Source organism: Arachis hypogaea, chromosome 15 (assembly GCF_003086295.3).
Source record: "Arachis hypogaea cultivar Tifrunner chromosome 15, arahy.Tifrunner.gnm2.J5K5, whole genome shotgun sequence".
In the NCBI taxonomy this organism is placed as follows: domain Eukaryota; kingdom Viridiplantae; phylum Streptophyta; class Magnoliopsida; order Fabales; family Fabaceae; genus Arachis; species Arachis hypogaea.
In genome coordinates, this window is record NC_092050.1 from 99,551,699 (window position 1) to 99,573,714 (window position 22,016).

Consider the following 22,016-nt stretch of genomic DNA (forward strand, 5'->3'; position numbering starts at 1 on the left):
TTTGTTTTATTTATTAATGCAATTTGAAAATAAAGGTTAATTAATTAAAAGCAATTGAAAATTTAATTATTAAACTCGAAAAAAAAGAGAGAGAAATAGAAAAAGGATTTTCAAAAATTAGGAGAGAGAAGAATTAGTTAGAAAGTTTTTGAAAAATAAGAGAGAGAGAAGATAAGTAACTAATAAGATAAGAAACAAAAAAGATTTGAAAAAGATTTAAAAGAAAGATAAGATTTGAAATTTGATTTTAAAATTTGAAATTTGAATTTGAAATTGAATTTTTGAAAAGATTTGATTTTTGAAATGTAAAACTAAGATAAGATAAGATATGATTTAAAATTAAAATTTGAATTTTTTTAGAGAAATTTTCGAAAATTTTAATTAAAATACAGATAGAAAAGATATTTTTTATTTTTGAATTTAATGAGGAAAGATAAAAAACACACAAAAGACACCAAACTTAAAACTTTTAGATCTAAAACACCTACTATGCGAAAATTTGAAGGAAAAACACAAAGGGACGCCAAACTTAAAAAATTTTATGATCAAAACAAAAAGAAAAACAAGAACACTTTGAAAATCAAGAACACCAAGAACAAAACTCAAAGAATTCAAAGAACACAAGAACGTGCAAAAGACACCAAACTTAAAATTTTTGAAAACCAAACATAAAATTTTCGAAAAATTAAAGACAAGACACAAGAAAACACCAAACTTAAAGATTGACACAAGAATTAGACAAAGAAATTATTTTTCAAAATTTTTAGAAAGAAAGACTCAAAAATTTCGAAAATTCAACAAGAACAACAACAAAAGACACAAACCAAAAACAAATATTAAACAAGAAAAGAAAAGATTTTTGAAAAATTTTTTTGGTTTTTTTTTTTGAAAATAAAGAAGAAGAAAATAAAAATAAAAGACTCAAACAAAATTAAAGATAATACCTGATCTAGGGAACAAGATAATCCGTCAGTTTTCCAAACTCGAACAATTCCTGGCAACGGCGCCAAAAACTTAGTGCACGAATCCCCACACTTCGTACAACTGTACCAGCAAGTGCACTGGGTCGTCCAAGTAATACCTGAGCAAGTCAGGATTGATCCCACGAGGATTGTGGTTTGAAGCAAGCTATGCTTATCTTGCAGGTCTTAGTCAGGCGGATAGAAGAGTTATTGGTTTGAATTTGGTTAAAATCATAAAAGGAATGAAAAAGGGTAATCAGAACTCAGAAGTCGTGTAAACTATGATAAGAAGGTGGTTAAGGCTTGGAGATGCTTTGTCCTTCTAGATTAACTCTGGTATTACTGTCTTCTTCAATGGTGAATGATTTCTTCTATGGCAGGTTGTATGTGATCAACGCCGTACGGCCGTGGTCGTCAATCTCCTCCAGATCTGAACCCCAGGGTTAGTGCAGATCCATTCTGATTGAGGGTGAAGCTCTTGCAGTCCATTCTCCTTAATGATCCTACTCAAAATGCCACAGACAAGGTCAAATTTTCCGGATCAGAGAATGCTGCGCCTTTGGGTTCTAGCCTCTACCACAGAGACCCTAATCTCCCCATACCTCGGCTGAACGGGTGTCTCGAGAAGTCCCCAACGAAGTCATGGATTAGCTGTCTAAGAGATGTATAATCAAGCTGGCGGTTCGATGCTTTCCAGTCACGTATTCACACAAAACCAAGAAGAACACGGGTGGTTGTTAGGCACGCGGTCTTAGTATGAACAATGGAGCTGATTGTCACAGATCATCCAATTCATCAAGATGAAGAAACGAATATACATCTTAGAATTGAATCAAACACGGATTGCCAGGTGAGAGGCCTTCAGTGGGATTTTCTTATCCTGCCAGCCTTTAGGTACTTTCTTATTAGTACCTTTGTTCTCAATGCTTGACAATGGCTGTTCAACACCAAACTTAGAGTTGGTGCCTGGGGGCTCTGTATAACTTTGCACTGAGAGAGATGGTTGGAACACTAAATGCTGCACAACTGTTTCTCTTTTGTCAAGGGGATAGTTAGGGCTAGGCATCTTGAATAAGATGTGGTCCTCCCATAATTGTAGAATTATCTCTCCCTTTGCCACATCAATTATGGCATTGACAGTGGTTAGGAAAGGTCTTCCAAGAATGATGGATTCATTCTCTTCCTCTCCAGTATCCAGGATTATGAAATCAGCAGGGATGTAAAGGTTCTCAACCTTTACTAAGACATCCTCTACCAGACCATAAGCCTTTTTCATGGACTTGCCTGCCATCTCTAGTGAGATTCTTGTAGCTTGTACCTCAAAGATTCCCAACCTCTCCATTACATAGAGTGGCATAAGGTTTATGCTTGACCCTAGGTCACACAGAGCTTTTTCAAAGGTAATGGTGCCTATGGTGCAGGGAATCAGGAAGCGTCCGGGATTCGACAGCTTCTAAGGTAGTTTCTGCTGAACCAAGGCATTGAGTTCCTTGGTGAGCACTGGAGGTTCTTCCTCTAATGGCTCTGTGCCAAATAACTTCGCATTCAGCTTCAGAAGGACTCATAGGTAACGAGCAACTTGCTCTTCCCTAGTTTCCTCTTCCTCATCAGAGGAGGAGTGATCCTCCTAATCCATGATTTTCAACAAGGCATTCAAGGGAACTTCTATAGTATCCTCATAAGCCATAGTTACCTTCAGATCTTCAATAGGGAAGTGATGAGAGGACTTTTGACAGTTTAGAATTCACAATAAATTCTCGTTGCAATATAGTTTCTAAACCAACATTAATCCTTTCATACAAAAATTTGTTTGTCACAAGTAACAAACCCCTAAAATCTATAAATCGAAGTATTGAACCTCGGGTTGTTCTCCCTAGGAATTACAATAAAGTGTTCTTGTTATTGGTTATGAAGTATGTTTTGGGGTTTTTTATAAGAAACAAGAAAAGTAAATGGCAATAAAAATAAACTAACAACTAAAAAGGTCTTGGCAAAGGTTGGTGGTCAAGGATCTCTATCCTTATCACTAACCACAACATGAGAATTGGCAAGGATCAATCCCACTAAGTCAACCCCTAACTAATAGTAGAGGAAAGTCAAGTTATCTATATCAATCCAAGTTCATAAGTCCTAGTTCTACACCAAATCAATTAGTGAGATCTAGCGTTAATGGCTCCCAATCGTCAATCACTTGGACATTAGTAACTCAAGAGTTCCTAAGTTACTTTTCCAAGCCAAGAGCATAAAATTCTACTCTAAAATCCAACCAAGCATTTTATCAAACACTTGGAAGGCATAAAAGGAAAGCATAGTAAAATTACAAGGAAAGTAAATCTACACTACTCAATTGCAAGGAATTAAACAACAATAAAGCAAATCAACAATAAAGGAACATGAATCATAAATTGCATTAAAGAAAAATGAAAGAAACAAAAGTGCATGAACATAAAAGTAAAGAATTACATGAATTAAATACAAAACTAGAAGGAGGAAAGGTAGAATAAGAAGAATTACAAAGAGAAAAGTAAATCAAAGCATGAATTAAACCTAGATCTAAGGGATTCTAATCTAGATCTAAAACCGAATCCTAATCCTAGAGAGAAGTGAGAGCTTCTCTCTCTAAAACTAACTAAAACTAATTCTAAAGCTTAAACTATGACTAATGATCAAAAGTATATTAATTCCCTTTCAATCTTTCACTTAAATAGCATCAGAAATGAGTTGGATTGGGCCCACAAGGCTTCTAAAATCGCTGGCCATGAGTTGCATTAAGTGGATCAAGTGCACCCATCAGCGCATACGCGTACTGTGCGCGTGTGCGCCCCTATCCGTAATGTAACTATGGCAAATCTTATATCATTTCGAAGTCCCGGATGTTATCTTTCCAATGCAACTGGAACCGCATCATTTGGACCTTTGTAGCTCAAGTTATGATCGATTAAGTGCGAAAGGGTCGGCTTGACAGCTTTTGCGATTCCTTCATTTCTTCATGAGTTCTCCATTTTTACATGCTTTTCCTTCATTTCCGTGATCCAATCTTTGCCTCCTAAATCTGAAATCACTTAACAAACATATCACGGCCTCTAATGGAATCAAAGGTAAATCAAGATTAAACAATTAAGGGCCTAAAAAGCATGTTTTCACACTTAAGCACAAATTAGGAGACAATCATGAAACCATGCTATTTGATTGAATAAATGTGGGTAAAAGGTCATAAAATCTCCTAAATTAAGCACAAGATAAACCCTACAAATGGGGTTTATCAGGAAGCCTTAGGTGGGCGTTGAACGTCCAATAAGGCCTTCCTTACTGGCATTCAACACCAGTAATGGTGCTTCTTTGGGTGTTGAACGCCCAACTTATGTCCCTTGACTAGCGTTCAATGCCAGTGAGTGTGCCTTTTAGGCATTGAACGCCCAGTAAGGTCCTCCTTACTGGCGTTCAACGCCTGTGATGGTGCCTTTGTGAGCGTTGAACGCCCAGTAAGGTCTTCCTTACTGACGTCCAATGCCAAATCATCTCCTTCAGATTCGGCCTCAATGTCCACTGTGATGGCCTTGGACTCTTCTGTTGGGTTTACTTCAGTATTACTAGGAAGAGTGTTAGGAGGAATCTCAGGGATCCTCTTGCTCGGTTGACCAACTTGTACTTCTAGATTTCTAATGGAGGACCTTGTTTCAGTTATAAAACTATGAGTGGTCTTAGAGAGTTCAGAGACTATGGTTGCTAATGCATCGGATTAACCATGTGTGAAACTCTTTTTCTTTTTCAACATTGATAAAACTGAAAACTAGGAAACAGCAGAATAGTTAACTAGTTCATCCATCATGCTTGAAGCCAGCATTATGCAGAAAATGACAATGTGTTTTATGATAGGATTTTGGTGGAACACCAAACTTAGAATCCTTCATTCTCCCTTAGATTGTTTTGGTGTGCAACACCAAACTTAGCTTCTTGCAATAAAGATAACACTGATTAACCATTTTATTAAAATAGTTGTGAACAGAAAACTCCCTCAGGTTGGGTTGCCTCCCAACAAGCGCTCTTTTATTGTCACTAGCTTGACATCCTTCATCCTCTGATCATGGAGGTCGAAGTTTCTGTTGCATCAGGTTTCCTCCTCTCACCATAGGCTTCTCTTTGTTTTCCATAACTGCTTTCCCTTTCAACCCAGCAGCTTTTTCGTTGTTCTTCGAGTTATCTTCAGTGGCTCTTAGGGATACATTTCCCTCTCTCTCTCCCAGTTTAGCAGGGTTTTGAACCATTTGTTCCATGTACCCTTCAATTCTTTTGAGATATGCCTCTTGGTTTTTCCTTATGTCTTCCTGCTCTATTAATGTCATTTCTTGAATTTTCATAAACCTTTCCATCATCATTTCTAGAACATAGAGTTTTTGGAAGTTTAGGATTGGTTGTGACTGTGTTAATTGTGGTGATTGATGTAAGTCATTTTGGGCAGGTGGTGGGGTAGGATAGAGTTGGAGGTGTGTATATTGGGGTGGTGTGTAGTGATTTTTGTTGGTATGGTGGTGTTTTTGCAGGTTTGGGAAGTTGGGGTTATTATAGTTGAGGTCCCTTTGTTCCTGATGCTGAAATTCCCTCATTCTTAAATAAGAATGTGGTTTCCATGGTGGAAATTGTGTATTCACTGTGGCTGAATGTAGAGAATCAATTTGTCTGGCTATTGATTCCAATTGCTGCTGTGTTTGCTGGTGTAGCTGCTTGTTTTGATTCATGATTGCTCTCACTCCTTCAAGATTCATTACTCCCTTTTCTGAAATTGCATTCCGTGGCGTCTCAAATGAGTGTTGGTTATTGGCTCTTTCGTCACTGAACTCTGCAGTTCCTTGGATGGTTGCTGTTGCCTTGAGTAGGCCATCTGAGAAGTAATCTACTGCTTTTCTTGTTTCGGAGGTTAATCCTTCATAGAATGCTCGAAAATCCACCTTGTCATTTGATTTCTTGTATCTCTCCCATGCTTTGAACAGTGGTTCTTCCTCTCTTTGTATGAATGGATGTACTCCTTCTTTCATCTTGATGTGTTGTTGGGGTGAGGAAAATTTGGCTAGAAACTTGGCAACCAATTCATCCCAACTAGTTATACTTCCTTGAGGAAAGGTTTCAAGCCATTGTGCCGCTTCATCCTTCAGTGAGAAGGGAAATAACAAGAGCTTAATAGTATCATGGTCTACACCATTGATATTGACAGCCCCACAAGTTTTCAGAAAAATGGATAGGTGCTGTTTAGAGTCCTCCAAGGGATTTCCACCATAGGAACAATTGTTCTCTATTAGTGTAATGAGTTGTGGCTTCATGTTGTGATGTTCTTCTTTCTCAGAAACTCCTCCTTCCCTGGGACATATAAATCAATCAACAGAAAACACAGTGATTCTCTTGAAAATTAGATGTAGCCGGTTGGGACAAAACTTCAAACAGTTAGTGGGTTAGTCAAAAATTAAAGAAAAAGTGCTTGATCTAGATTACCACCTCACTTAATCATTGTCAATCTAATCAATCCCCGGCAACGGCGCCAAAAACTTGATGAGATATTTTGGTGAAAAATAAATTTCTCCCAAAACACACAAATCTAACCGGCAAGTGCACCGGGTCGTATCAAGTAATAAAAACTCACGGGAGTGAGGTCGATCCCACAGGGATTGAAGGATTGAGCAATTTTAGCTTAGTGGTTGATTTAGTCAAGCGAATCAAGTGTTGGTTGGGTGATTTGTGATTTGCAGAATGTAAATTGCATGAAATCAAAGAGAGAGGGAAAGTAAATTGCTGAAACTTAAAGAACAAGAAATTAAATAGCAGAAACTTAAAGTGCAAGAAATGTAAATTGCAGAATCTTAAAGCGCAAGAAATGTAAATGGCTTGAAAAGTAAAGGGATTGGGATGAGGATTTGCAGAATTTAAACAAGGAAAAACTAAATTGCATCAAATAGAAGAGAAAAAGGGGAATTGGGATTGAACCGGAAACAAAGCAGTAAAGTAAATGAACATAAGAGGCAGTAAACAGAGAATTGAAATGAGAATTTAGATCTCAGGACCCAGAGACTAGAAAACCAAGTCTAGATCTCAATGCCTTCCTAGATCCAACAAGAACAATAGCAAGGAAATTGTAAATTGCAAAGAAAAGAGATGAAGAACAATAAACCGGAAATGAAATTCAGTAAATAAAGCAGAGAGATCCAAGATTGAGATTGAAACAGAATTTCTTCAATTCTCAAATCCAAGCTCCAAGACAAAGGTAAAATGAAATTGAAAGCAATGAAAGCAAGAAATTAAAGTTCACTCAAGTTCAAAAGCTCTCCGAAAACTATATTGAAAATTCTAAAAGGAAAGCTCTAAAGGAAAACTCTCCAGAAAAGCTCCTCCAAACAAATTGAATTCTATCCTATTTATACACTTTCCAAAATGATCTTCAAGCCTTGAGTTGGGCCTTTGTTCTTGGTGGAATTGGGTTGAAAGAGGCCTTGGTTGATTGCTCTTGAAGATTGAAGAAGAACCGAAGTGAACCAATTGAACCGGAAATGGAGTTAGCCAACGTTGGTCTTCAACGTTAGGGTCAAAGTTAGGGGTCTAACTTTGACCCTAACTTTTCATATCAGCAAACCACATCCTTCTGGTATGGACGTTGGCGCCAACGTTAGGGGTCTAACTTTGACCCTAACGTTGGCAATGCTTGGTGTGAGTGGCGCCAACGTTAGCCTCCAAGTTAGGGGTCTAACGTTGGCGCAAACGTTGGCCTTCCCCCTTTGTGATTTAAGTGCCAACGTTAGCCTCCAAGTTAGGGGGCTAACGTTGGCGCAAACGTTGGTAGCCCAGGGAGAAACTCTCAAGTTCCAACGTTAGCCTCCAAGTTAGGGGGCTAACGTTGGAGCTAACGTTGGCTACTTCCAAAGAGTGATTCACATGCCCAACGTTAGCCTCCAAGTTAGGGGGCTAACGTTGGGGCTAACTTCATGCAACCCGGTTCAATTTTCAATTATTCCATTGTCCTCTCTTCACTCCTTGCCATTCCTCTTTGTTTCAACCTTTCTCCAAGCCTTCTTCACCTATCATTGATCAACCAAACTAATCAAAGTTTTGCTCAAAATCATGAGGTATTCAATCTTCCACAATATGCAACAATTATAGCTCAAAACATCATGAAATGGCATGAATTCACATATGGTTGGTTAAATCAAGGGGAACATGAAAATCTACTCAATAAGCTTGCTTGTAGCTCAAGAAAGTGCATAATTCTAATGAAAACTAAAGAAAAAGACTAGCTAAAATGGGCTAAGATGACTTGTCATCACAACACCAAACTTAAAGCTTGCTTGTCCCCAAGCAAGAAATGAATTTATGCTCCAAGGTTCTTTTAATTAAGATGGATTGAGGAACATTTGTAAAGTGCAGTGAGTGAAGTGATCAAGTATCAGTGGGGTGAACTCTAAATCATATGCCCATGCAAGGGCTTCAGTGCTCACTAGTCCTTACATATTGGGAGTCGTAAGTCTTAGGATTTTCATCCAAATGGTATCATGGAGATCTCTATATATGTAATCACCTTGAAGCAGCTTATAGTTTCTGTGCTTTGGCTTCGACTCTAAGTATCATGTCTCAAGGCGGCTCTTTAGATAAGCTTTCAATCAATACTCCTAAACCAGTTGGTTTTAAGGTATTAGGTGTTGAAGCACCCCTGAGGATTTACTTGCTCAAGCCTCTTTCCTTGACACACTTCAACCACAAGCATTTTACCAGGCTAACAACTCTTTGAGTCATTGTTTCTTCTTTCTTTTCTGCCTAGTAATTGATGCTCAGAGCCTTGGGCCATGTTCTTTTTGTTTTTGTATTTTCTTTTCTTTTTTTTTTCTTTTTTTTTTTTTTATTTTGTTTGCTGCTTCTTGGATCAATAGATTCTTGAGAATCTCCACAATACTTCTTTGAACTTCTTGTCCCGCCTATGAGCTCCCATGCAAGTTTTCACAAGCATGCAACCTCAGTACAAAATCATATAACCAGAACCACCACTTCTCCTAATCTTTTGCTTGCCTCAAAATTGTTTAATTCCTCAATCCTTCTTTTCAAAGAACTTTCATGTGATGCATTCTTGAAAATTGAGTGCAAACAAGTTTTGAAGATAATAATGTTGTGAATGATCAAGCATCTTGCTTATTGAATTATAAAGAAAGACTATGCTATGCAGGCAGGGGTAAATAGAAAAGAAACTATACTATGCAAACAGGCAGGGTAGATCAGGATACAATCCACTTTCAATCACAGCAATATTTGATGTAAAACAATCACTTAACAATACAACCTGTTGGAGTTCACTTGCTTTCTTTCTTCTCATCATCATCATTGCTGTCCTTTAGATTCATCTTTTGTTTCTTTGGTTGATGATGCTCAGTCCTTCCAACAGCTTGTATGGACCTCTGCAATGATATTGAAAGTTGCTTGTTTCCCAAGCACTTGAAAAATGGTTAGCTTGCATGATTTATTCGTGGCCTTTGTACTTACTCTGGTGTGGGAACACCAAACTTAGCACCTTGCCAATGCATCGGATTAACCATGTGTGAAACTCTTTTTCTTTTTCAACATTGATAAAACTGAAAACTAGGAAACAGCAGAATAGTTAACTAGTTCATCCATCATGCTTGAAGCCAGCATTATGCAGAAAATGAGAATGTGTTTTATGATAGGATTTTGGTGGAACACCAAACTTAGAATCCTTCATTCTCCCTTAGATTGTTTTGGTGTGCAACACCAAACTTAGCTTCTTGCAATAAAGATAACACTGATTAACCATTTTATTAAAATAGTTGTGAACAGAAAACTCCCTCAGGTTGGGTTGCCTCCCAACAAGCGCTCTTTTATTGTCACTAGCTTGACATCCTTCATCCTCTGATCATGGAGGTCGAAGTTTCTGTTGCATCAGGTTTCCTCCTCTCACCATAGGCTTCTCTTTGTTTTCCATAACTGCTTTCCCTTTCAACCCAGCAGCTTTTTCGTTGTTCTTCGAGTTATCTTCAGTGGCTCTTAGGGATACATTTCCCTCTCTCTCTCCCAGTTTAGCAGGGTTTTGAACCATTTGTTCCATGTACCCTTCAATTCTTTTGAGATATGCCTCTTGGTTTTTCCTTATGTCTTCCTGCTCTATTAATGTCATTTCTTGAATTTTCATAAACCTTTCCATCATCATTTCTAGAACATAGAGTTTTTGGAAGTTTAGGATTGGTTGTGACTGTGTTAATTGTGGTGATTGATGTAAGTCATTTTGGGCAGGTGGTGGGGTAGGATAGAGTTGGAGGTGTGTATATTGGGGTGGTGTGTAGTGATTTTTGTTGGTATGGTGGTGTTTTTGCAGGTTTGGGAAGTTGGGGTTATTATAGTTGAGGTCCCTTTGTTCCTGATGCTGAAATTCCCTCATTCTTAAATAAGAATGTGGTTTCCATGGTGGAAATTGTGTATTCACTGTGGCTGAATGTAGAGAATCAATTTGTCTGGCTATTGATTCCAATTGCTGCTGTGTTTGCTGGTGTAGCTGCTTGTTTTGATTCATGATTGCTCTCACTCCTTCAAGATTCATTACTCCCTTTTCTGAAATTGCATTCCGTGGCGTCTCAAATGAGTGTTGGTTATTGGCTCTTTCGTTACTGAACTCTGCAGTTCCTTGGATGGTTGCTGTTGCCTTGAGTAGGCCATCTGAGAAGTAATCTACTGCTTTTCTTGTTTCGGAGGTTAATCCTTCATAGAATGCTCGAAAATCCACCTTGTCATTTGATTTCTTGTATCTCTCCCATGCTTTGAACAGTGGTTCTTCCTCTCTTTGTATGAATGGATGTACTCCTTCTTTCATCTTGATGTGTTGTTGGGGTGAGGAAAATTTGGCTAGAAACTTGGCAACCAATTCATCCCAACTAGTTATACTTCCTTGAGGAAAGGTTTCAAGCCATTGTGCCGCTTCATCCTTCAGTGAGAAGGGAAATAACAAGAGCTTAATAGTATCATGGTCTACACCATTGATATTGACAGCCCCACAAGTTTTCAGAAAAATGGATAGGTGCTGTTTAGAGTCCTCCAAGGGATTTCCACCATAGGAACAATTGTTCTCTATTAGTGTAATGAGTTGTGGCTTCATGTTGTGATGTTCTTCTTTCTCAGAAACTCCTCCTTCCCTGGGACATATAAATCAATCAACAGAAAACACAGTGATTCTCTTGAAAATTAGATGTAGCCGGTTGGGACAAAACTTCAAACAGTTAGTGGGTTAGTCAAAAATTAAAGAAAAAGTGCTTGATCTAGATTACCACCTCACTTAATCATTGTCAATCTAATCAATCCCCGGCAACGGCGCCAAAAACTTGATGAGATATTTTGGTGAAAAATAAATTTCTCCCAAAACACACAAATCTAACCGGCAAGTGCACCGGGTCGTATCAAGTAATAAAAACTCACGGGAGTGAGGTCGATCCCACAGGGATTGAAGGATTGAGAAATTTTAGCTTAGTGGTTGATTTAGTCAAGCGAATCAAGTGTTGGTTGGGTGATTTGTGATTTGCAGAATGTAAATTGCATGAAATCAAAGAGAGCGGGAAAGTAAATTGCTGAAACTTAAAGAACAAGAAATTAAATAGCAGAAACTTAAAGTGCAAGAAATGTAAATTGCAGAATCTTAAAGCGCAAGAAATGTAAATGGCTTGAAAAGTAAAGGGGATTGGGATGAGGATTTGCAGAATTTAAACAAGGAAAAACTAAATTGCATCAAATAGAAGAGAAAAAGGGGAATTGGGATTGAACCGAAAACAAAGCAGTAAAGTAAATGAACATAAGAGGCAGTAAACAGAGAATTGAAATGAGAATTTAGATCTCAGGACCCAGAGACTAGAAAACCAAGTCTAGATCTCAATGCCTTCCTAGATCCAACAAGAACAATAGCAAGGAAATTGTAAATTGCAAAGAAAAGAGATGAAGAACAATAAACCGGAAATGAAATTCAGTAAATAAAGCAGAGAGATCCAAGATTGAGATTGAAACAGAATTTCTTCAATTCTCAAATCCAAGATCCAAGACAAAGGTAAAATGAAATTGAAAGCAATGAAAGCAAGAAATTAAAGTTCACTCAAGTTCAAAAGCTCTCCGAAAACTATATTGAAAATTCTAAAAGGAAAGCTCTAAAGGAAAACTCTCCAGAAAAGCTCCTCCAAACAAATTGAATTCTATCCTATTTATACACTTTCCAAAATGATCTTCAAGCCTTGAGTTGGGCCTTTGTTCTTGGTGGAATTGGGTTGAAAGAGGCCTTGGTTGATTGCTCTTGAAGATTGAAGAAGAACCGAAGTGAACCAATTGAACCGGAAATGGAGTTAGCCAACGTTGGTCTTCAACGTTAGGGTCAAAGTTAGGGGTCTAACTTTGACCCTAACTTTTCATATCAGCAAACCACATCCTTCTGGTATGGACGTTGGCGCCAACGTTAGGGGTCTAACTTTGACCCTAACGTTGGCAATGCTTGGTGTGAGTGGCGCCAACGTTAGCCTCCAAGTTAGGGGTCTAACGTTGGCGCAAACGTTGGCCTTCCCCCTTTGTGATTTAAGTGCCAACGTTAGCCTCCAAGTTAGGGGGCTAACGTTGGCGCAAACGTTGGTAGCCCAGGGAGAAACTCTCAAGTTCCAACGTTAGCCTCCAAGTTAGGGGGCTAACGTTGGAGCTAACGTTGGCTACTTCCAAAGAGTGATTCACATGCCCAACGTTAGCCTCCAAGTTAGGGGGCTAACGTTGGGGCTAACTTCATGCAACCCGGTTCAATTTTCAATTATTCCATTGTCCTCTCTTCACTCCTTGCCATTCCTCTTTGCTTCAACCTTTCTCCAAGCCTTCTTCACCTATCATTGATCAACCAAACTAATCAAAGTTTTGCTCAAAATCATGAGGTATTCAATCTTCCACAATATGCAACAATTATAGCTCAAAACCTCATGAAATGGCATGAATTCACATATGGTTGGTTAAATCAAGGGGAACATGAAAATCTACTCAATAAGCTTGCTTGTAGCTCAAGAAAGTGCATAATTCTAATGAAAACTAAAGAAAAAGACTAGCTAAAATGGGCTAAGATGACTTGTCATCACTAGGCTTTCCTTATGTTGAGAATCCAACCATATCCTAGCTCTATCTCTAACAACAAAAGGGAAAAGCATAAGTCTGTAGACCTCAGGATCCACTCCATTGGTCCTAACAGTGTCACATATATACAAGAATTCAGATAAGAACTGATGTGGATCTTCCAGTGGAAGTCTATGAAACTTGCAATTCTGTTGTATTAGAGAGACTAACTGAGGCTTTAGGTCAAAGTTATTAGCTCTAATGCCAGGTATAGAGATATTTCTGCCAAAGAAATCAGAAGTTGGTGCAATGAAGTCACCAAGAACCTTCCTTGCACCTCCTCCATTATTTGGCTCAGTTACCATATTTGTGTTTTCAGCTTCTTGTTCGAATAGCTCTGTGAGGTTTCCTCTGGAATATTGTGCTTTAACTTGTTGTAAACGCTTCCTTAGGTTCCTCTCAGGTTCAGGATCAAGATCTAAGAGAGGTTCTGTATCCTTGTTCCTGCTCATAAACAAGAAAAAGAAAACAAGATAGAAGAAGAATGGTAGCTCTCTGTTCAAGAATAGAGGACACCCTGTGAGATGTGAAGAAGAAAGAAGAATGAAGATAGAGGTAGGAGATGAAGAATTCAAATAAAAGGGAAGAAGGATTCAAAAATTAAGAAGTAAAAAGAGAAACTAGAATTAAAATATTATGTTTTTATTTTATTTATTAATTGAATTCGAAAATAAAAGCTAATTAACTAAGAAGATTTGAAAATTAAATAATGATTTTCGAAAAAAAAAGAGAGAGAAATAGAAGGGAAGTTTTCAAAACTAGAAGAGAGAGGAATTAGTTAGGAAGTTTTGAAAAAGAAGAGAGAGAAAACAAGTAACTAATTAAGAAAGCTTTGAAAATAAGATAAGATAGAAGATTTGAAAAAGATTTGATTTTGAAATTTGAAATTTGAAAAATGAATTTTAATTAAGATAAGATAAGATTTTGAAAATTGAATTTTAAATTTTGAATTTTGAATTTGAAACAAGATAAGATAAAGATTTGAAAAGGACCAATTTGTAACAAGAACAATTTTCTAAAACTCAAGACAGACCAAAAGTACCAAAGGGACCAAAGATAAAAAGAGACACCAAACTTAAGGATTGACACAAGACTCAAACAAAACACACTTTTTTTTTTTGAAAAACTTTTTTTTATTTTTTCGAAAAAGGGAAACAAAAGACTCAAAACAAAATTAAAAAGTACCTAATCTAAGCAACAAGATAATTCGTTAGTTTGTCAAATCCGAACAATTTCCGGCAACGGCGCCAAAAAGCTTGGTGCGCGAAATAAGAACTCGCACAACTGAACCAGTAAGTACACTGGGTCGTCTAGGTAATACTTGAGATGAGTCAGGGTCAATCCCACGGAGATTGTTGTTTTGAATCAAGCTATGGACACCTTGTAGATCTTAGTCAAGTGATTAGAAAAGATGGTTTGTTGAGATAAACGCATAAAACATGAATATGGATGAAATTACTTAATTTGAGTAAAAATAGTGATAAGAGAATGGTTGAGGCTTCGGAGATGCTTCATCCATATGGATCAACCTTTCCTACTGTCTTTCTCCAATTGTGAGTGATTACTTCCATGGCAGGATGTAAGTGATCAACGCCGGTTTAATGGCCGCCAATATGAATGAGGATGAATCTCCTGCAATTCATCCCCTTGATGATCCTACTCAAGACGCCACAGACAATGTCGAATCTTCTGGATTAGAGAATTCTACGCCTTTGGTTCTAGCCTCTACCATAAAGACCCTAATCTCCCCATACCTCAGCTGAACTGATGTTTCAAGAAGTCCCCAACGAAGTCGTGGATTAACCGTCTAAGAGATGTATAATCAAGCTGGTGGTTCAGTGATCTCCTGTTAAGGACTCACACTGAACCCATGTAGAATGAAGATGAGTGTCACGGATCATCCCATTCATAAGGTTGAAGAACAAATATACATCTTAGAATAGAGTCACACACGAATTGAATAGAACAGTAGTACTTTTATTAATCCATGAAAATCAGCAGAGCTCCTAACCTTAACCTAGGAGGTTTAGTGACTCATATTGATAGAAAAATACAATGGTAAACGTGAAAGTGGGCAAGAGTCCTTAACAAGGGTGAACTCTTGTCTATAGATACTAATCTAATGACTAAGGATTACAAAAATAAGATAAACTAAGTTGACAGTGCAAAAATTCACTTCTAGGGCCCACTTGGTGAGTGTTTGGGCTGAGTTTGAGTGTCTCCCACATGCTAATATCCCTTAGGGGTGTTGAACGCTGGCTAGGTACCCTCTTTTGGGCGTTGAACTCCAGTTGCTCCCCTGTGGGCGCTGGACACCAGGAATGGGGCTGGTGGCTGGCGTTGAACGCCAGTTTTGGGCCTTCAATTCCGAAACAAAGTATGTACTATTATCTATTTCTGGAAATCCCTGGATGTTAGCTTTCCATAGCCGTTGCGAGCGTGCCATTTTAACTTCTATAGCTCCAAAAAAGCTCTTTCAAGTGCATGGAGGTCAGATTCTGGCAGCATCTGTAGTGCTTTTTCTGTCTCCGAATCAGACTTTTGTTCAGCTCCTCAATTTTAGCCAGAAAATACCTAAAATCACCATATAAAATCTAAAAATATGAATTTTGCACTAAAACCTATGAAAATATAATAAAACTTAAATAAAACATAGTAAAAACTATATGAAAGTAATGCCAAAAAGCGTATAAAATATTCGCTCATCAGCCGTCAGCGGCTACGTGTTCGTCTTAGAATCCTCTTTAAAACCCACAAGACAATTCGGTAAGAAACTTGAGTTTTCTAGCCCAGATCTTCTCACCTCAGTTTCAAAATTTGTTGATTCTTGGTGTTGATTTAGTGATGTATATGTGATATTAAATTAAATTATATGTTATGGAGGCAAACCGATGAAATCGGTGGTCAATTGATGGTGTTAGAAGTTTGAGGTCGGACAATTGTTGCTGAAATTCTGTTTGAAAGAGGTTTGGAGCTTTGGGTATTTGCGGAATGGCAATAATTTATGTTATTCCGTGCATTAGCAAGAAATCGGCCAAAGTATGGTTTTAGTTTCTTGTATTTAACATGTAATGTCTCGTGAAAACATAGATTAGATGGCCATAGGATAGGTTGGAATGTATGTTTATGCTAATGATAGTGGCCTTGATGAGACTTGATAAATTTTGATGATTTATTATGGATAATTGTAAATAACGAATGTTGATAAGTTGAGAATTGATATATGATGACGAATTATTTGAATTTGAAGGAAAAAATTGGAATTCGAGTGATTAGTTATGATATGAAGATAGATATGTGTATTGTTGAATATTTGATGTTGGATTATCAAGAGAAGAAAGTGAATTGAATTGTGAAGCTAAGGTTGATTGTTGAAGTTGAAATGTATATTGATTTGGATGTGGAAGGTTGACCTGATTGAGAAGGTTGAGGTAAGGGTTTGATAGATTTTTTGGGATGTGTTTCTGTGATTTTGTATATGTTGATGTTGATTTTGAGTATAGGAAATTGATATTAAATGGTGAATTGATGAAAATAGAGGTTAGAGTATTTTGTGAAAATCTTATTTTTGGCCAAACTTCGGTGAGCCATAACTTAGCTTCCGGACTCCCAAATTATTTCAAACCTATTTCAAATGAAAATTTGATTCATGAAGTTTACGCTATTTGAAAAACCTATGCGCGTTGGAAGTTTGGAGTACAAAGTTAGAAATTTTGCAGCATTAAGCATTTTTGCTGTTATGTATAACTTGCGTACGTGACCACTGTACACGATGCGACCAACCTATTCGGGTTGGGTATCTTGCGTATGTGAGTAGAGTGCTTGCGTACGCGAGCATTGAAAATTGTACGCCCACGCGTACGCGTGACCCCTGTTTTTAGCAAGCGGGATTTTTGTGTTTTAAACATGATTTTAAACCTCTAAACTTCTATTTTCATTCTTTTAGCCCCTAAAGATTAGTTTTAATTATAGTAATGAGATTAGGCTATGGAAAGGAAGGTTACTTGGAAGTAAAGAAGGTCTAGAGTAATTGAATTGAGATGTTAATGATGAGATTGGGGATGACTGTGTGTGGCCAGAATGGTCGAGATTTGTGTGTGGCGGAAATGGTCGAGATGGCAAGGTCTGGGTGCGATCCCACTTGCGTATTAACTTGAAAATATGTTCGGATGGCAAGTTGAGGACAGAAGTTCCCTCTCTTGTCGTGATGAGGGTGTGGGAAATGTGGAAAGGCACTCTCCTTCCTATTATTTCTCCCATATTCTTCCCAGATTGCAAGGTGGAAGGGCACGCTCCTTCGATGTAGAAAGGCACTCTCCTTCGTATATCCTCCAGAAGAAGGTGGAAAGGCACACTCTTTCGATGTGGAAAGGCACTCTCCTACGTTTATGCTCCTCCTAGAGATGCGCAACTGATGCCAAGGCATCTTAGGCTAGTTTCACTAGTATTTTTCTGTTAAGTTTTAGTGGTTTTATGCATTTTCTTGAGCTTAAAGTAACCAAGAATGGTTAAAAGAATAACAAAGCAATGAACCATCCAAACAATATGATTTTGATGCAAATTCCATGAGTTTTAGTTATATTACTTGAATGCTATGAATGGAAGATTTCTCATGAAATTTTGCAAGACTTTGATGCATTTGTTTGGATGATTTCAGGGAAGAAGAACAACACCAAACTTAATACTTGCTTGTCCCTAAGCAAGTCCTGAGTTATTTAAGAAGAAAGTATGAAACAGAAAGCAATTACATTGGCTATATTAGCAAGCATTAGAAGTTCCTCAGAAGGGTTTTATGCAGAAAGTTGCAGCATCACTTTTTCATTCTTATCAGGTAAGATTATCACTTTTTCATTGCATCCATCAAACACTGCTATGGCCTCTTGTTATTCTTATGTCCTTGGCACTTTTCTCTTCTTTGTTTTTCTTTTCTTTTTCTTAGAGCTCCTTTGCTCCTTGTTTGCTTAGTGTCATGTGTTGCACAAGCCTTTGGCATTTTCTTTTTCTTATCAGTGCACTACACATATCCACTTTAGGCATTTTAGTTCACATTTCTTCTTGAGACATTGGTGCCCAGCACCTCTTTGTGTGACTAAATGTTTTGTATTTAGGTTGCTCTTGATAATGGACTTTTGGTTGATAATCCCGGATTAGTTAACCCAAGTTACCAAGTGTTGAAACACTCCTCAGAACCTATTCATCCAAGCATATCCTTAATACATAAACACCACAGGCATTTGTCTCAGAAGTTCAAACCATTGGTGCCTAGCTTATTTTCTCAATTTTTTTTGCTTTTTGGTTGCCTTTTTTCAGTGGCTTTTTCTTCTTCTTTTTTCTTTCTTTTTCATGGCCAAAGACATTTATTCATCAAGATCCATAGACAGTTTTCAATTTCTACATAAAAAATGATAATTCTACACTCTATGTCCAGTGATCTGACTTAAACAATCAAGCATGCATACCACCACTTAATTCTACTTGATTTGTCACTAATTGAGCTAAGTTACTTTTGTTCAAACTTTTCTTTTATTTTTGGAAACAGAACAAGCATGACAAGCACTTGTTTAAGAAGTGAAGTTATATCCAAACATCTAGGCATTCACTTTATTCAAAGCAATAAACAGACACTCATGCTAAAAAAAAAAACTCCACATAACACTTAAATGACTTAAGATGAAAACAAGTTCATAAAGACAATTCACCAATTATCATTTGATTATTAAGGAACGAGACCACCTCTTATTTATTGCTTGGTTCTTCTTAATTCTTGGGATCCTGCTTCTTCTTGCTTCCTGCCTCTTTTTGACCACTTGTGCTTCCTTTGTCTTTTCTTATGAGCTTTTTCCAGAATCCAGCCTTTTTCATCGTTTCTTCCACTCCTTTTTCAAGGATCATTGCCTTGTTTATTTCTCCTTCTTTCCTCCCTTTGAAATACTCATCAAAAGCTGGGAATGCTGGGTCCATCTTGTGTAGATGTTCCCCTATGTAGTTAAGCTTGATTTGCGAACTGATGTTGTAATCAGCTTGGACTGAGTATCTTGCATTCTGTAAAGTGGTGGCTTCCTTGATTGCCAAGACATTGGCATCTTGGTGCTGGCATATGTGGCTGAAGGATTCTTGTAAGTGTAAATTCTGTTCCCTTTGCAGATCTAAGAATCTTGATTCAAAGTTCCTTTGCATATCCATCATTTTTAGGTGAAAGTCCTCTTGTCTCTCCTGAGACCTCATGTATTGTTGAGACATTCCTTCCATGATTTCCTGCATTCTGCTCATATCCATGGGGTCTCTGGGAATTCGTTGTCTTCTTTCTGGAATTGCTTGCTCTTCTTGCTCTTCTTCTCTGTCTTCTCCTTCCTGTCCTTCTTGTTCTGCTTCTTGCTCGGCTTCCACTTGTTGCCCTTCTTCATTTCTTCTTCTTGTATGTCTTGGAGGAGTTGGGCCAAGAGTCATTCTGTACGCAGTTATGGCCAATCCAGGATATAGCCAATTAGGTCTTTCATCCTCAAGTGGTACTTGGGCATCGATGCATAGTCTAATGATGGTGCTAGGGAAGTGGAGCCAGGATTCAGGGTCACTTTTCTCACTAAACTCTTGTATCTGTTCAGCAATGAGTTTATGAACTTTGATCTCCCCTCCCACCATAATGCAATGTAGCAAGATGGCTCTTTTAGGGACTATTTCTGAAGAGTTTGCAGTGGGTAGGATGGATCTCCTAACTATTGCATACCACCCTTTAGCTTCAGGTGTTAGGTCTCCCCTTCTCAAGACTCTTGGAGCCCCTCTTGTTTTTCTCACCTATTCAGCTCTGATGGCACAAAGATCTTCAGCAATAGTCGTGTAGTCAGGTTCTCCTATCATCCTTTCCTCATAACTCGCTTGGCTGAAATGTATGTTTTTCAGGCCAAGAGTTTTCATGATTGCCTTGGGGCTGAAGTCAACTTCCACCCCTCTCACATAGCTTTTGTATGTGGGTTTCTTGGTTGAGTCTTCCCTCACTGCATTTGCATAGAACTCCTTCACCAAGTTGATGTTGATTTTTGTGATTGGCTTAGTCAGGAGCTCCCACTTCCTCTTTTTGATCTTCTCCCAAACACCTGGGAACTCATCCTTTTCAAGGTCAAAGGGAACCTCAGCTAGTACCGTTTTAGGTCTCATCCATTCGGCTTGAATCTCATGGAAAACTGATCTGTATCTCCATGCATCGAATTCCCTGTTTTCCTCCATTGGCTGCTTGTCTTTTCTTCTTTTGTGGCTAAATGAAGCTGCCATTGGTTCTTTAGTTTTGGTAAGTGACAAGCTAAAGTTGACAAGGTGAAGCAAGAAGTGTTGTTGGAAGTGTGGGGAGGTTGTTTTCGGCAAGAGATAGTTTATGCTATGATGAAGGAAATGTGCATGAAGGAGATTTGGTGGTGTTGAACTTGTTCCCCAAGTGGTTCTTTATAGTGCCCGTAAGTGCAAAATGGACGGCTAGGGTGATTTGTGAAGGGTGGCTTGATGGTAAATATATGAATTAGGGAGAAGGACGAATTGCTTTTCATTTTCTTGGAAGTATTCTGGGTGCATTAGGTTGTACATGTAGCTATCGTTTCTTGCAGAACTTCCTTTTCCCATGTGTTAGTTTCAAAGACTTGTGAATTTTCTTTTTGACCAAGCACCGTACCTCCCTTTGTCTTTTTCCTCCATTTTTGTCTTTTCTTTTGTACCTGCACAAACAAACAATTTTGCTATCATTTTTCGGTCCATGTGAATTATGAATAGTACTTGCACATGTAAATCAATGATTGTCTTTATGAGCTTATAGCCGTGACTTCTACATGTATGCACACTTATTATTTGGACACCAAACTTAGTGTTTGGTCAAGTCTCCTGATGACATGAAATCCATATTGGTTGTCCTTAATGAATGTGCTTAATTCTAATAAATCATAGTCACCTTGGCTCTTTGATTCTAAACAAATTTACTACCCTAAGTAATTGAAACCAAAGCATTAAAACATGCGAATGGTATACTTGTCATGAATTTCGAAATCCAGAGGAACTTCTTGCCTTTCATGAACCGTGTTCAAAGAGGAACACCAAACTTAATCTTTGGTTGTGCACTTTGAATGAAAAATTGAATGCATTTTGAATAAAATTTGGGGTGCCTTCAGGCACACCAAACTTAGAGACAAATTGCATTTTACATGCAATGTTTAGTGCACTCTTTCAGCAGTTGTCCTGAGGATTCAAGTTCATGCATAAGAAACCATGTTTTATTAGATGCACAACAAAACAAAAAAGGTAAGGATATTAAAAACATGGGTTGCCTCCCATGAAGCGCTTCTTTAACGTCACTAGCTTGACGGTTGTCCCTTGTTAGGGTGGATTGTAGTGCTTGACGTCTTCTCCTCTCACTATGAAAACGTCCCCACTTGATTCATTCATGGCCTCTAAATGTTCCATAGAAAGAACTTTCCTGATTGTGAACACTTGAGGGAGCTGGGAAGGAATGGTTTTGAGGCCAGGTGGGATTGGCAGATAATGACTTGATATCACGTTATCTCCCGGAGAAAAACCTTCAGTGGGAATTTTCTTGTTTCTCCACCCTCTTGGCAATTTCCCTATCATTCTTCCCTTTCTCTTGAGGATTTCTTCATTGACCCTTATGTCAGGAGGATCCTTCTGATCTGTTTCCATTGATTCTTGTGGCTTTAACTCTTGCAACTCTTGTTTGCCTTCCAAGGACTGTTTTAGAGTTTCAGCTGCTGGATTACTTTCCTCAAAACACAGATGGCTACTATTATCCTTAGGCTTTTCAGGTTCTGGTTCAGGCTCAGATGCAGGTTTGAAAACTTTGAAAATGAGCTGTTCATCATGTATTCTCAGAATTAGCTCTCCTTGTTCTACATCTATGAGTGCTCTAGT